Below are 17,518 nucleotides of genomic sequence, written 5' to 3'. Positions count from 1 at the left end.
CAAGCTTCTTAGGTCCCAGCTCAACATCTCCTCTAGTTATCACCCGCAAACGGATGGGCAGACGGAAAGATTCAATGGCATGTTTGAGGAGTACCTACGACACTTTGTTAGTGCCAACTAGAAGAATTGGGCGAAACTCCTTGATATAGCTTAATTTTGCTTCAACGCACAGAAGGGATCTCCCACAAGTAAGTGCCCATTCGAAATAGTTAACGGCTAGAAGCCCTCACTCCCATACACAGTCGATGAGTACCAAGGCAAGAACCCAAAGGCTTTTAACTTCACCAAATAGTGGAAGAACAACATGGAAATATACAGGGCCTACTTGGAGAAGGCGGCAAATCGGATGAAGAAATAGGCAGACAAAGATCGGCGGCCCCTAGAGTTCAATGCGGGGGATATGGTGATGGTTAAGCTAACTCGAGAGCAATTTCGCTGGCTAAGAGATAGAGACCCCAGGTTGATGAGAAAATATAAGGGACCAATGCCGATAATTGCCAAAGTAGGGAGGGCGTCGTACAAGGTGGTTACCCCAGGATGGATAAGAGTGCACCTAGTATTCCACGTCAACAACCTCAAGCCATACTATGCCGACAAGGAAGATCCAGCGCGCAACACTCCAGCAAGAGTCGAAGTCAAGACCAAGCTGCCGAAGACAACAAAGGAAGTGGAGGAGATCCTTACAGAAAGAACCAGAAGCATGCATCGACAGCCAGTACGAGAGTACCTCATCAAGTGGAAGGGACTAGGAGAAGAAGAAACTAGCTGGGAGAAGGAAGGCAACTTGGCACCCTACAAGCAGCAGATCGAGGAGTTCAAAGCAGCGGAGTCGTCGAGGGCGTCCATAGAATAAGTGGGGGAGGATGTAAGAGTCACACACACCTATAAATTTTGATTGTAAATACCAAGCCAAGTTCATCCAGGGTCATTAGTCAAGCCCATGGTCACTTGCTTAGATTTCTAGCTTTTGTTATAGGCAATAGTGCCATTATGATTCCTCGCATATTTTGATATGTATTCCTGTCGGAATGAAAATGGCCCGATAAGCTCTTTGGAGGGGGGTGGCTAGTCGGCAAGTTGTTGGGCTAGACCACTAGCATAGGTGAGAACTCTTGATTGCGTGTTTCATCGTATTGTTGCCTTGTTTACTGACCCTTTTCTAACGATTGTGTGATTACATGTTTTATTTTATTGCTTGCTTGGTGCATGCACAATACTAATATCGTGTGGGTTATTTACATGCGAGGGATATTAATGGTTGGCTTACTACCCGCGAGGGGCGAGTAAGCACCGCACGGCCCCGTTGTACGCTTAGAACAGTGGGACCGTGACACCAAGCATGTGAGCTTACAAAATGAGTAAAGCATTTGAAATTTAAAAAGTAAAATGGCCAACACCTAAATTTTCATACACGAAAGAGGTAAAAACCAGCTGCAACATGTCTATTCCAAATATAGTAAAAAGTGGCACATGGTTTGAATTAAGTTTATATTGTTTAACTAGTTTGGGTAAACAATCAAACTAGCTTCACCTACTTAGTTCCCCTTTGTATCTGCTTATAAAACTTGGTTTGAGGTATCCTTGGTCATCAATAAATATTGCTTCAAGAGCTAAGAAGGTTTTGGAACTGGATCATTGGCCAAACAGCTCCAACACTGACCTATACTCTGCATACTGGGCCCATCAGATACAGCAATCTGTTTGGAATAGAAAATGGACTTCCCCATGTCATTTTGACCTAAGATTTGAAAAATTGTCGCCTCTATATGTCTTTACACATCCCTCAAAATTTCAGCCCCAAAATCCATTTGAAACCTGAGATATAAGATAAACAGTAGACCTATGTTGCTGGAAATTATGAATCCAACACCATAGGCATTTCAAGCATAACGTTCCTACTCTTTTGTGCATAGTTTTGCCTATGCTTTTGCATACATAACTTAGGCACAAAACATTATCCAAATGTACCTCACATCAATTAAAAATATACAAAAAAAAAATATATAAACTCATAAAAGGAAAGGAGGTGATACCAAGGTGTGCATGCTAACCGGTGCATGCACCATCAAGTGCCAAAATTGCCACACTTCAACACTCTCAACGATTTGTGTAGCCATGAATCGTATTTTATATTCATTAAGATCTGTTGACTTTGTATACCATTTGTAAATAAATGATCTTATCATAGACCCATTGTGGTATTGAAACTATATAATAATGGAAACAGAAACCCTTGTTGCCATCTTTATATCGAGTTTACTTGTAAGTTTTACTGGGTACACCTTATATACTGCTTTTGGGCAATCCTCTCAACAACTAAGAGATCCATTCGAGGAGCATAGAGACTAGTTAAAGTAATGAGACTCTCAATATTGAGTGGCTCATTACTTTCAATTGAGATAATGAAAAATCATTTCACCTTTTTAGTTGGAACTTTAGGTGGTTCTCCAAAAAAAGATAGCGAAAAAAATTATTCCTAAAGTTTAGACTAAGAGGAATGTATAAACCAATGCTTCCATAGATTCAATCATGGTTTACATACTATTATAGCTTCCATTCCTATTTATTTGGGGTCGTCTCCCATATAAAGAAAGAGTAAGAGTCAAAGAAAAGGTATCGATTCAAATCGATATTTGTCTGGTATCCTACTCACAAAACTAAAAATGAAAAACAACAAAACAATATTCTATCAGATTACTTGTCTTCTTGTAGTTGGATCTCCAAGTTTTTGGAATGCTCCAAATTCTACTTGAGCATCCAAATCGGGGTCAATACCAGCAAAAACATCCCTGAACAAGGTTCTAGCACCATGCCCAATATGTCTGAAGAAAAACAGCAAAGCAAATGAAGCATGTCCAAAAGTAAACCAACCCCTTGGACTGCTATGAAAAACACTGTCAGATTTCAAAGTAGCATGATGCAATTCAAAAATTTCACCCAATTGAGCACGTTTAGCATATTTTTTCACAGTAGCGGGATCACTATAACTGACTCCATTGAGTTCACCGCCATAGAACTCAACAGTTCCACCTACTTGTTCGACACTGTATTTCGATTCGACCCGTCCAAAAGGAACATCGGCTCTAACAATTCCATCTCCATCTACCAAAATAACCGAAAATGTTTCAAAAAAAGTAGGCATACAACATACAAAAAGTTCATGACCCTCTTTATCTCTAAAAATAGGGTGTCCTAACCACCCAACAGCAATTCCATCCCCATTGTCCATTGAGCCTACTCGGAATAATCCCCCGTTTGTTGGATTATTTCCGATGTAATCATAAAAAGCTAATTTTTTAGGAGTTTTAGACCAAGCTTCGGATAAACTTTGATTTTTGACTAGCCCAACACCAACTCATCGATATATTTCTTATGGAAAGTATCCTTAATCCCATTGATAACAAGTGGGACCAAATAATTCTATCAGGTAGTTACCGAACCATACCACAGAGTTCCAGCAACAACAAAAGCTGCAAAAAAGATTGCAGTGATACTACTAGAAAGGGCGGTTTCAATATTTCCCATACGTAATCCTTTGTATAGATGGAATAGACCCGCCAATATGCCCAACGTCCCTGCTGCAATATGATGAGAGGTTATTCCTCCCAGAACAAAAGGATCAAAGCCTTCCACACCCCATGCTAAATTTACAAATTGTACCCTTCCGGTTAGTCCATAAGGATTGGATACCCATATTCGTGGACCATACAATCCTGTTACATGAAATGCGCCAAAACCAAAGTAAGCCAGCCTTTCAAGAAATAAATGAATTCCAAAGATTTTGGGCAAATCCAATGAGGGTTTTCCTATACATTCATCACAAAATATTTCTAGATCCTAATACACCCAGTGCCAGATAGCTGCCAAAAAGCGTAAGCCATAAAACACAATATGTGCACCGGCCATGCCTTCGTAACTCCAAATACCTGTATTCATTATAGTCCTTCCTATGATCAACCGCCCCATGAATTGGTTATTCCTAAACGAGTCATGAAGGGTATAACAAACATCCCTTGTCTCCACATTGGATTTAGAATAGGGTCAGAGGGATCAAAAATCACTAATTCGTATAGAGCCATCGAATCGGCCCAACCAGCAACTAGAGCTGTATGCATTATATGGACAGCAAGCAAACATACAAGATCATTCAATATGATGGTATGAACATGATACCAAGGCAACCCATGGAAATACCCCTCTATCAACAAAAAATAAATACTATGTAACTTTATTGCACTCGAAAAAAACTATACTATAGACTTTCCCTTTTGAGTGGATTATCTCGGGGAAAGGATTAATATTTGTTCTATTATTTTTGTAATAATGGAACAATTTTTTTTGTAGGAACAAAAGGAAGCAGATCTATTCTACACCCGATAAGTACCAATACGCAATGGTAAGAGGTTGATACCTTTTATATGAGTGACTGCATTTATATATTTTTTTTCATCATTCAAAGGACCTATTTAAAAGAATTTTCCTTTAGTATTTCTATCTTCCTTTTCTATAAACTTATTAGATCTATGGATAAAATAGGATAAAGCACAATATTATTAAGACAATAAATACATTGTTACGCTTTCACATCAAAGTGAGCTATCGTAATTAATTTTTATCTAATTTAATGCTTATTGGTGTTCCAAAAGTTCCTTTATGAAACCCTGGAGAGGAAGATGCATCGTGGATTGACACATAGTGCGACTTGTCAGATATATTTGGTCATACGGTATTTCCCCGTTCTCTTACCTGATCGAGATATCCTCTTTTTCGCCCAAGAAAGGTTTATTGAATCATCAAAAATTTGGAGCGTGAAATACAATGAAGTGCAACTTAAACTATTTTTTAGTGGCGTATATAGATTAATGTTCTTAATTATAATAATTTATAATTTATGGTTGGCTTGGTTAGACAAAAAAAAAATGAAATATAATATTAATATACAGGCTTCGTTTAGAAAAAAAAAAACCAATTGGTAATATATCTATAATTACCAGTTATATCATATTCTATTTATAAAGATTTTCCATTTATAATATATAATAATGATCTCAAAATGTTAATCAATTGAGTAATGTGAAGAATGCATTGAATATTTACTATTTAGCGGGAGACATGGAATATAAAAAAAAAAAAAAAAGTCGTAGCAAAAGGACATGGTATTGAGGCATTTTTCCTATATGTTCAAATCCAAATCGGGCATATCTTTACATGGAGTAAAGCCTAAACCTAAAAAACGTTGAAGAAGACCGTTCAGGAACAAGAAAATTACATCGTGATTTGGATTGGATCCCGATGAAACAATACATCAATGAGAAGTTAGTCCAATAAGTTTAGTGACTTTTTTTATTTATACGTTTTTAATTTATATATAAATTAAAACAGGCCAAAACTCATCTTTCTTGAAACATGAAAGAAAAAGCCCATGTTTGTTACAAGTTAAAAATGAGACTATTTCATTTCAATCTTTGTGGATTCCATGTATTATTCTCATTATGCATATAAAGGAGGAGCTGTATGAGATGAAAATCTCATGTACAGTTTTGAAATGGAGATTCTTTGAATCAAACGACGGCCGTAATGGATGTTGGCTCAATCCTGATACGAACCTAGGACAACCTGCACCTAAACTCCTATTATATTAGCCCGGATCTAATTATGTTCAAGTTTTAATGGTCACCTCAACCCCTAATCAACCTGTGATAAGAAACCTTGGTATATCGAAGATGCCATAATAGGTGATGGAATTCCTATTGATAAGTCAAACTAAAACACTCACTCACTAATGGTGTTTTAAGTGTTCAAAAGAACAAAGAGAAATTCAATCTCACAAAATAAATTCTGAATATTATTAATGGTGTGTTCTTCCTAAAAAACAAGCCCTTTTATAGGATAAGAGAAAACAAAATAAAACCCTAAAATAAAAAGGAAAAACTGACCATGCAATGAAGAATCCTAATATGGTCGAAAGTCTCCTCCTTTCCTAATCTAATTTGGATTAATTAATTCCTTTATTTTGAATTAGGAATTAGTTGATTTACAGTGAAAATAATAAAATAATAAATTTCCTAAACTTATTTTTCCAGAAAAAAAAAGTAATGGTAATTTCCTAAAACAAAAAGTAGAATCAAATTAGGAAACTAAAATACTAGTTTTTTGACTAAATTGACTTTGACCAATCTTTGACCAATGTGAGCTTCAAATCAGCTTGAATATACATTTTAGGATGACAAAGAAGCTTATTATGGAGTCCCACACGTTGCCTTTGCTTGGAAGAAAGAGAAAAAGCCAACTCAGTAAAATACAGTAAAGCCAGCAAGCAATACAACAATTTTCGGTCAAATTTTTTAAGCTGTCCGTACAAGTCTGTACAAGTTGGTTTTCTTCTGCCTTGACTTGTTTCCATGACCTCTTAGTGATATTTATTGAATCCATAAAGAGTTGGAACCATTTCTTGCTGCCCAGACTCTATAAATGCATAAAAACTGCTACCCAGGTCTGTATCGGCTTCCACCACTTGTATGCCCAAAACAGGTCTTGGATCTTTAGGTATGGACAAGTTCTCTTGAGAATGAATTACCCCCTGGATAAAGGCAGTATATTTTTCCCTAAACCTCTTAGCTTGAGCACTAGTGATCGGCCCGGTCTTCATCCGTATTGGGTTAGTAACCCAGCAGGTTGTCTGTTCTGTGGGCATGGACAGATTCGCATCAAATCCGAAGAAAATTATGCGAAAGCTTTACAGAATTATTATGAAGCTATGCGATTAGAAATTGATCCCTATGATCGAAGTTATATACTCTATAACATAGGCCTTATCCACACAAGGAACGAAGAACATACGAAAGCTTTGAAATATTATTTTCGGGCACTAGAGTGGAACCCATTCTTGCCATAAGCTTTTAATAATATGGCCATGATCTATCATTATGTGCGACTATCTCCACTATAGAAAGGGAAAGAAAAAGTAAATCCGTTAATAAATACTAGAAAAAATAGACTTTCTACGTATGTATCGTTCAAAACAACGATTTTATCAGCTGTAGGAAAGAAATGCACTTCATAGAAGTGGAAATATGACTAAATTTGTATGCCTAGATACTTTATTCTATGGATAAAGGGTCTAATTGAAAAGGAAGCACTGTAAAGATCAATTTATGAGATTCTGGCCAATACAATAACAACTGCTTACTTATGTCATGATATGAGATAAAAGTTAGTGATTCACTTATGTAATAGAGTTGATCCCCTAAGGTACTGAGCGGCGATGTAGCATCAGATCCCAACGATAGTAAGTCTTTTCCTTCTTATGAAGAAATTCTTTTTCAAAGATTCTATATAAATTTATATCTGAAACCGAGATAGTTACCTTTTAGAAAATTCTAATGATAGCGGAAATACTTATGCTTTATGAAGGTGGGAGAAAAGATAAAACTGATTAAATCATTAAGCAAAATTAAAGTTTGAAACTCATAACCTCTTTTGGTTAACGCCAGAGAAAAAAAAAGGGGATAGACCCATTAGAAATCTTATTCAATTATATATGGTAGATTAAAAAAATGAGATACTAAAAGAATTTGACTGCTGAGCCATATGAGGTCGGAAACTCTCAAGTACGGTTCTGAGGGAAGGAATTTACCTGCCTATTTCGACCCGGGAGAATAGGCCATTCAACAAGGAGATTCTGAAATTACAGAGGCTTGGTTTGACCAAGCTGCCAAGTATTGGAAACAGGATATAGTGCTTACCCCTCGAAGTTATATTGAAGCACAAAAGGCGTTTCGAATGAGAACACTATTTTATTCTAACTATTTTTTTATTTTATATATTTTTTATTTGTTATAATGAATTGTTTATGAATTGTTTGTTGTCTCTATCAGTCAAATAAAATGGATCATTCCTCTGGGAAGAACCAATCAAAAAATTTCATCATATCCCTTCTCCTTCTAAGATTGTTCTATTTCGTCTGTTATTTCATAGGGATAAATGATATACAGATAAGTTAGAAAATATATTTCTTTTATGCTGTTAATAATAATAACTAATAAAAGTAAAAGAGACCTTCGAATGACTAAATAGAAATACTAGTATGTCTCTTAGTAATGACTAATGACTGTTCACATGGTTTGGAATAGAGTAATAGTAATATATCTATGTAAGGCATAAAGTGTCTTCATTTTGGAACTTCTAATTGAGAGATGAATACATTAGGTTGCACAAAAAAGAATGCATCAATTCAAAGCCCCCCAAAAAGATTTTATAACATTAAAAAGGTCCATTATGCGCCCCCTAGCTATGTCATAATAGATCCGAACACTTACCCCGGATCTACTTCCAAATCATAATTGCTCTAGTGAATAACTAAAGAAAATAGATAGATGGGAGATAGAAGATAAAAAACTAAGTCTAAACATCTCTCACAGGTTCACTAATTACTTAACAATTGGCAGGTCTCTTTGTATGTGTTGTCCAAAAAGGAGAGGACTCAATGATTATTCATTCATCAAAACCAAAAGTTAAAATTTTGGTAGATTGGGATCCCATAAAAACTTCTTTCGAGGAATGGGCCAGGTCAGGTCATTTCTCTGGAACAATAGCTAAAGGACCAGATACTATCACTTGGATCTGGAACCTACACGCTGATGCTCACGATTTTGATAGTCATACCAATGATTTGGAGGAGATCTCTCGAAAAGTATTTAGTGCCCATTTCAGTCAACTCTCCATCATTTTTCTTTGGCTGAGTGATATGTATTTCCACGGTGCTTGTTTTTCCAATTATGGAGCATGACTTAGCGATCCTACTCACATTGGACCTAGTGCCCAGGTGGTTTGGCCAATAATGGGTCAAGAAATATTGAATGGTGATGTAGGCGGTGGTTTCCGAGGAATACACATAACCTCTGGTTTTTTCATTTTTGGCAATCATCTGGAATAACTAATGAATTACAACTCTATTGTACTGCAATTAGTGCTTTGGTTTTTACAGGCTTAATGCTTTTTGCCGGTTGGTTCCATTATCACAAAGCTGCTCCAAAATTGGCTTTGTTCCAAGATGTAGAATCTATGTTGAATCATCATTTGGCAGGGTTATTAGGACTTGGGTCTCTTTCTTGGGCAGGGCATTAAGTACATGTATCTTTACCGATTAAACAATTTCTAAATGCTGGAGTAGATCCTAAAGAGATTCCACTTCCCCATGAATTTATCTTGAATCGGGATCTTTTGGCTCAACTTTATCCTAGTTTTACTGAGGGAGTAACCCCCTTTTTCTCCTTAAATTGGTCAAAATATGCAAAATTTCTTACCTTTCGTGGAGGATTTGTTCTAGTAACCGAGAGTCTATGGCTGACCGATATAGCACACCATCATTTAGCTATTGCAATTCTTTCCTAATAGCAGGTCACATGTATGGGACCAACTGGGGCATTAGTCATGGCATAAAAGATATTTTAGAGGCTCATAGAGGCCCATTTACCGGCCAGGGCCATAAAGGTCTATATGAGATCCTAACAACATCATGGCACACTCAACTATCTATTAACCTACCTATGTTGGGCTCTTTAACCATTGTTGTAGCTCACCATATGTATTCGATGCCCCCTTATCCATATCTAGCTACTGACTATGGTACATAACTTTCATTGCTCACATATCACTTGTGGATTGGTGAATTTCTCATAGTTGGTGCTGCTACACATGTAGCCATTTTTATGGTAAGAGACTATGATCCAACTACTCGATACAATGATCTATTAGATCGTGTCCTTAAACATCACGATGCAATCATATCACATCTCAACTAGGTATGTATATTTTTAAGCTTTCATAATTTTGGTTTGTATATTCATTATGATACTATGAGCACTTTAGGGCATCCCCAATATATGTTTTCAGATACTACTATACAATTACAACTCGTCTTTGCTCAACGGATACAAAACACCCATGCTTTAGCACCTAGCGCAATGGACCCTAGTTCAATAACAAGTACCAGTTTAACTTGGGGGGTGGTGATTTAGTGGCCATGGGCGGCAAGGTTGCTTTGTTACCTATTCCATTAGGAACGGTCGATTTTTTGGTACATCACATCCATGCATTTACGATTCATGTGGTGATATTGATACTTCTGAAAGGTGTTCTATTTTCTCATACTTCACGTTTAATACAAGATAAAGCAAATCTTGGTTTTTGTTTCCCTTGTGATGGGCCTGGAAGGGGGGGTTGGGACATGTCAAGTATTCACTTGGGATCATGTCTTCTTAGGGCTATTTAGGATGTATAATTCAATTTTAATAGTAATATTCCATTTCAGTTGGAAAATGCAGTTAGATGTTTGGGGTAGTATAAGTGATAGTGGTAACTCATATCACGAGAGGTAACTTTGCGCAAAGTTCCATTACAATTAATGGGTGGCTCTGCGATTTCTTATGGGCACAAGCATCCCAGGTAATTCAGTCCTATCGTTTTCATTATCTGCATATGGCCTTTTTTTCGTAGGTGCTCATTTTGTATGGGCTTTTAGTCTAATGTTTCTATTTAGCGGGCGTGGTTGTTGGAAAGAACTGATTGAATGCACCGTTTGGGCTCATAATAAATTAAAAGTGATACGAACGTAGGACGACCTGCTCCTAAACCAGTATTATATTAGCCCGGATCTAATTATGTTCAAGTTCTAATGGTCACCTTGACCCCTAACCAGCCCGTGATTAGAAACCTTGGTATAGAATGAAGACGCCAAAATAAGTGATGGAAGGCCTATTGATAAGTCAAGCTAAAACACTTATTCACTAATGGTGTTTTAGTTGTTCAAAGAGAACAAAGAGAATTTAATCTCACAAACAATTTTTTGTATATAATTGAAGCTTAATTCTTATTGAAAAATAAGCCTTTAAATTGGCTACAAAGTCACGAAATAAAACCCTAAAAACTAAAGAGAAAAATCGACCATACAAAGTAGTTTCCTATGGTGGCCAAAATTCTCACTCCTTTCCTAATCTATTTTGGATTAATTAATTCCTTTATTTTGAATTAGGAATTAATTAATTTGCAATGAAAATAATAAAATGGTAACTTTCCTAAACATATTTTTTCTGGCACATAAATAAATAAAAACCAAAAATTAATGATAATTTTCTAAAATAAAAAGTAGAATCAGATTAGGAAACTAAAATACTAGCTTTTTGACTAAGTTGACTTTGACCATTCTTTGACCAATTTGAGCTCCAAATCAGCTTCAATATGCTTTGTAGGATGTCAAATAATCTTATCATGAAGTCCCACATGTTACCCTTGCTTGGAAGAAAGAGAAAAAGCCAACTCAGCACAATACAGTAAAGCCAGCACAAAATACAGCGAAAACTGGCCAAATTTACTAACTGTTTGTACAACCCCTTTTTGGACAATTTTGAAGCTGATTTGACTTGATTCCATGTCCTTGTAGACATATGTATTGAATCCATGAAACATTGGAACCATTTCATGCTTCCCGGCCTCCATAATTGCACCAAAACCACTACTCGGGTTCGTACCAGCTTCCACCATTTGTATGCTCAAGATAGGTCTTTGATCTTTAGGTATGGACAAGCACTTTTGAATATGAATTACTCCCTTGATAAAGGCAGCAAGTGTTTCCTTAAACTTCTTAGCCTGAGCACTAGTGATCGGTCCGGTCTTCATCCGTATCAGGTCGTCACCCTAGTGGGTTGTCGGTTGAGCGGGTTCCGACGGATTCGCATCAAAAAGTTGCTCCTGCTACTTAGCCTAAAGCCTTAAGCATTGTCCAAGGACGTGCTATAGGAGTAACCCATTACCTTCTGGGTGGAATTGCCACAACATGGGCATTCTTCTTCGCAAGAATTATTGCAGTAGGATAATGACTAGGAGGATTTGAAAGGCATTATGGCATTAAGTTTCCAAGGTTTAGCTAAGGCTTATCTCAGGACCCCACTACTCATCGTATTTGGTTTGGTATTGCTATTACTGAGGAACGTCTTTACCAGAATATTTTTGCTTCCCATTTTGGGCAATTAACAATAATTTTTCTATGGACTTTTGGAAATATATTTCATGTAGCTTGGTAAGGAAACTTTGAGGCATGGGTACAAGACCCTTTACGGGTAAGACCTATTGCTCATGCAATTTGGGATCCAATTTTGGTCAATCAGCTATGGAGGCTTTTACTTGTGCCGCGGAGGGGGGGGGGGGGCGGGGGCTGGCTCTTAGCCCAGTGAATATCACTTATTCTGGTGTTTATCAGTGGTGGTATATAATCGGTTTAAGTACTAATGGAGATCTTCATAATGGAGCTCTTTTTCTATTATTTATTTCTACCATATATTTAATAGCCAGTTGGTTACACCTACAATCAAAATGGAAACCGAGCATTTTTTTTTGTTTAAAAATGCCGAATCGCACCTCATTCATCATTTATTAGTACTATTCGAAGTAAGTTCCTTGGCTTGGACAGGACATTTAGTTCATGTTGCTATTTTGGGAGCCAGAGGGGAATACGTTCGTTGGAATAATTTCTCAGATGTATTGCCGCACCCCCAAGGATTAGGCCCACTTTTTACAGGTCAGTGGAATCTTTATGCTCAAAACCCCAATTCAAGTAGTCATTTATTTGGTACCTCCCAAGGGACCAGAACTGCCATTCTAACTTTTCTTGGAGGATTCGATCCATAAACACAAAGTTTATGGCTGACTGATAATGCTCATCATCATTTAGCTATTGCATTTATTTTTCTTATTGCTGGTCATATGTAGAACTAATTTCGGGATTGGGCATAGTATAAAAAATCTTTTAGAAGCATATATTCCTCTGGGGGGCGACTAGGGCATGGACATACGGGTCTTTATGACACAATAAATAATTCGATTCATTTTCAATCAAGCCTTGACCTAGCCTCTTTAGAGGTTATTACTTCCTTGGTCGCTCAACATATGTATTATTTGCCCGCTTATACATTCATAGCACATGACTTTACTACTCAAGCTACTTTATTTACTCATCACCAATACTTCGTAGGATTCATCATGACAGGGGCTTTTGCTCATGGAGCTATATTTTTTATTACAGATTACAATCCACAACAGAATGAGGATAATGTATTGGCAAGAATGTTAGACCATAAAGAAGCCATTATCTCTCATTTAAGTTGGGCCAGCCTCTTTATGGGGTTCCATACTTTAGGACTTTATGTTTGTAATGATGTCATGCTTGTTTTTGGTACTTCAAAGAAACAGATTTGATCGAACCTGTATTTGCCCAATGGATACAATCGATTCATGGTAAAACTTCATATGGGTTCGATGTACTTTTGTCTTCAACGAATGGTCCCGCATTGAATGCAGGTCAAAACATATGGTTGCCTGGCTGGTTAAATGCTGTTAATGAGAATAGTAATTCACTATTCATAACAATAGGACCCGGAGACTTCTTTGTTCATCGTGCTATTGCTTTATGTTTACATACAACTACATTGATCTTAGTAAAAAGGGCTTTAGATGCATGTGGTTCCAAGTTAATGCCAGATAAAAAGGATTTTGGTTATAGTTTTCCTTGTGACGATCCAGGACGAGGTGGTACTTGTGATATTTCGGCTTGGGATGCATTTTGTTTGACGATTTTCTGGATGTTAAATACCATTGAATGGATGACTTTTTATTGGCATTGGAAGCACATCACATTATGGTAGGGTAGTGTTTCACAATTTAATGAGTCTTCCACTTATTTGATGGGATGGTTAAACAATTATTTATGGTTAAACTCTTCACAACTTATCAATGGATATGACCCTTTTGGTATGAATAGTTTATCGGTTTGGGCATGGATGTTTTTATTTAGACATCTTGTTTGGGCTACTGTGATGTGATTCCGCCCGAGGCCGCTCAACCGATAACCCGCTGGGGTGCTGACTCGACACGGATGAAGACTAGGCCAATCCAAAGAGCTCAAATTAAGAGATTTAAGGGCAACCTGGGAGTATTTATACAGAGGGTAATCAATCTCAACAGAGCTTGTCCATACTTGAAGATACAAAGCCTATTCGAAGCATCCAAGTGGTGGAAGCCGATACGGACCCGGGGGACGGTTTTACTACATATTTGGAGTCCGGGGAGCATGAAATGGTTCCAATGCTTTATGGGTTCAATACATATGCCTAAGAGGTCATGGAATCAATTTAAAGCAGCCTCAAATGCAATCAAAAAGGGCTTGTACGGACAGCTTCAACAATTTGGCCGAATTTGCTGTATTGCTTGCTGGCTTTACTGTATTTTACTGTATTAGCCTTTTCTTATTTTTCCAAGCATGGGCAACGTGTGGGCCTTCATATTCAGTTTATTTGGCATCCTACAAAGCATCTAGAAGCTGATTTGGAGCTCAATTTGGTCAAAGATTAGTCAAAGTCAACTTAGTCAAAAAGCTAGTATTATAGTTTCCTAATTTGATTCTACTTTTTGTTTTAGGAAATTACCATTACTTTTTAGTTTTTATTTATTTATTTTCTGGAAAAATAAGTTTAGGAATGTTATTATTTTGTTATTTTCATTGTAAATTAATTAATTCCTAATTCAAAATAAAGGAATTAATTAATCCAAATTAGATTAGGAAAGGAGTGAGAATTTCGGCCACCATAGAACTCTTTATTATGTGGCCTGTTTTACCTAGGGTTTTTAGGGTTTACTTTGTTTCTTTCAAAGCCTATTTAAAGGCTTATTTTTTCAATATGAATACAACTTTGATTTGATTGAGAAAATACTTGTGAGATTAATTATCTCTTTGTTCTTTGAGAATACCTAAAACACCATTAGAGAATTGGTTGTTTTAGCTTGACTTATCAATAGGTTTTCCATCCCCTATTGTGGCGTCTACATCATACCAAGGTTTCTAACCACAGGTTGGTTAGGGGTTGAGGTCCATTCCTTTAGAACTTGAACTTAATTGAGATCCGGGCTAATATAATACGGGTTTAGGAGCAGGTCGTCCTAGGTTCGTATCATACTGGGTTTATGTTCTTAATTTCTTGGTGTGGATATTGGCAGGAATTGATTGAAACTTTAGCATAGGTTCATGAACGAACACCTTTGGCTAATTTGATTCGATGGAGAGATAAATTGGTGGCTCTTTCCATTGTGCAAGCAAGATTGGTTTGGTTAGCCCACTTTTCTGTAGGTTATATATTCACTTATGCGGCCTTCTCGATTGCCTCTACATCAGGCAAATTTGGTTAATTCTTTTTTTTATGTGTTGTATTATCCTCGATAATATCATATCTTTCGATGGAGAAGGGTGACTGCCTTATTATATTTCTACGTTTAGGATCCGACTTGTATCATTGAAACTAAACTAATAGGAATTCAACCATTATGGCAAGAAAAAGTTTGATTCAAAGGGAGAAGAAGAGGCAAAAATTGGAACAAAAATATCATTTGATTCATCGATCCTCAAAAAAAGAAATAAGCAAAGTTCTGTCATTGAGTGAAAAATGGGAAATTCATGGAAAGTTACAATCCCCACCCCGTAATAGTGTACCTACACTCCTTCATCGACGTTGTTTTTCGACTGGAAGACCAAGAGCTAACTATCGAGACTTTGGTCTATCCGGACACATACTTTGTGAAATGCTTTATGCATATTTGTTGCCCGGAGCAACAAGATCGAGTTGGTAAGGATTAAACAATCTCTTCATTTTTCTATTCATTTCTATGATCGATGATCATAGAGGGCCCCTTTACCATTATGTATAAATGGGCTATCCTATTTGTACAGATATGGTCGAGAGGCCCGTTCAATCCTTGTTTGCCCATTAGTTTCCCACTTGTCTTTTCATCACGGGTAGAGTAGCTTGGTAGCTCGCAAGGCTCATAACCTTGAGGTTAAGGGTTCAAATCTAGTCTCTACAACATTTTTTTTGACAAAAACTTTTAGGTTTGGTTTTGTTAATTTGTTAACTAGTAATTGATTACCATTTTTCTTTGGGAGCGGGGGAAAAAGAAGGGGGGATAGAACCAATATACTATTGTGATCAACTTTACTTAATCCTTTATTCTGTTAACTTAAATACATTAAGTTATTATTCCAGGCGGATAGCGGGACTCGAACCTGCAAGGAGAATTCCAGGCGGATAGCGGGACTCGAACCTGCATCTTCTCCTTGGCAAAGAGAAATTTTACCATTCGACTATATCCACATATTTTTTTTTTCGTTTTTGATACAAAATGTATAGATTATATTGGAGCAAAGCTAGGCCAAATACTCTCTTTCATTTTTATATTTTATGTTATTTATAGTATATATAATTATATATATAATATAATTTTAAAATTTATTATATTATGTTATAATATTTGTTTATATAGTTTATATATAATTTATAATACATATTTATTTCATATTTATATAAACAAAAATTTACAAAACAAATACACAAATACAATATGTTTGAACCCTCTCTCTAATTTTTAGAATTTTTTTCTTTATTTGTATTTTATTTTTGGGGCTTATATGGATTTTTAATGTGTCTCACAACCTAAAAGAATTCGGGGAAGGGTCAATTGTAGATTTAAAGCGAATAGGTTCAAAAGATGAGAGAATTAAGGATACTCACTAGAAAGACTAAACTAATCCATAATGATGTACCGGAATATACAACATTTTTGTTACCCGCCCAACCATCAGGAGAAGCAAATAAAACGGATACACTAATCAGTAAGATTGATGAAGTAGCAATTAATGCAAAAACAGCCAATTGGAAAGCAATAGTAATGTTTCTAATCCTCCAATCGACTAACAAAAGAATGATACCATTTGATCTCTTTATCAGCCAAAAAATTGTAAAGAAACAAAATGTATCATAGAAGTATTTTACCATGACTCCATCGTTGATTCTATATGACTTATTACCGACTTTAGCCACTTTTTTAATTAAGGCATAGAATCGAGGGTGGTTTTTTTAGTTTACAAAGGGGCATGCTGGATCATGCATCTATATATATACAGACAGATAGGCCTATAGATTCATCCCTGATATCTTTCTATAGATAGTAATGGTATCAACTCATATGTCCATGTTCAATTCAGCGGAAAAAAAAAATAGAAATTAGCTTTCAGAGAGATGGTCGAGTGTTCATAGCTTCGGTCTTGAGAACCGGTATAGTTCGAAACAAAGAACTATCGAGGGCTCGAATCCCTCTCTCTCCTTTCTTGGTTTGGTGAATAGATTTGTTGCTTTTCTCTATTTTATTGGTTTTTCCCTTTCAGTATCATAACGGGAAATGGCTCAGCTGAGTAGGATAGCCAAGCCAGAAAAAAAAAATAGATATAAATGGATTGAAAAGAAAGGAAAGAGGAATACTTTTTAAATTTGACTTGACCCACCTAACCTAATATGTATGGTGGAATCAAATTGATTCCTACTTTAAGCATCAGGCTTCCCATCTCAATTAAGACAGTCATGGAAAGAGCAAGTTCAAAATCACAATCAATTCATTTTTCAAATCCTACAGTAGCTGCACG

General features: G+C 36.5%; 3 pseudogenes; 2 read left to right on the top strand and 1 right to left on the bottom strand.

Annotated features, from left to right (window-relative positions):
* Positions 1–2,643: 2,643 nt before the first annotated feature.
* Positions 2,644–4,130, bottom strand: LOC132804109 (photosystem II CP47 reaction center protein-like; annotated as a pseudogene).
* Positions 4,131–8,485: 4,355 nt separating this feature from the next.
* On the top strand, positions 8,486–10,616 carry LOC132804197 (photosystem I P700 chlorophyll a apoprotein A1-like; annotated as a pseudogene).
* Positions 10,617–11,833: 1,217 nt separating this feature from the next.
* On the top strand, positions 11,834–15,234 carry LOC132804196 (photosystem I P700 chlorophyll a apoprotein A2-like; annotated as a pseudogene).
* Positions 15,235–17,518: the final 2,284 nt, after the last annotated feature.

The sequence above is a fragment of the Ziziphus jujuba genome, chromosome 6 (genome assembly GCF_031755915.1).
Source record: "Ziziphus jujuba cultivar Dongzao chromosome 6, ASM3175591v1".
Classification (NCBI taxonomy): Eukaryota; Viridiplantae; Streptophyta; class Magnoliopsida; order Rosales; family Rhamnaceae; genus Ziziphus; species Ziziphus jujuba.
Note: the sequence above shows the minus strand (reverse complement) of the source record. Positions and strands in the feature narration are given on the sequence as shown.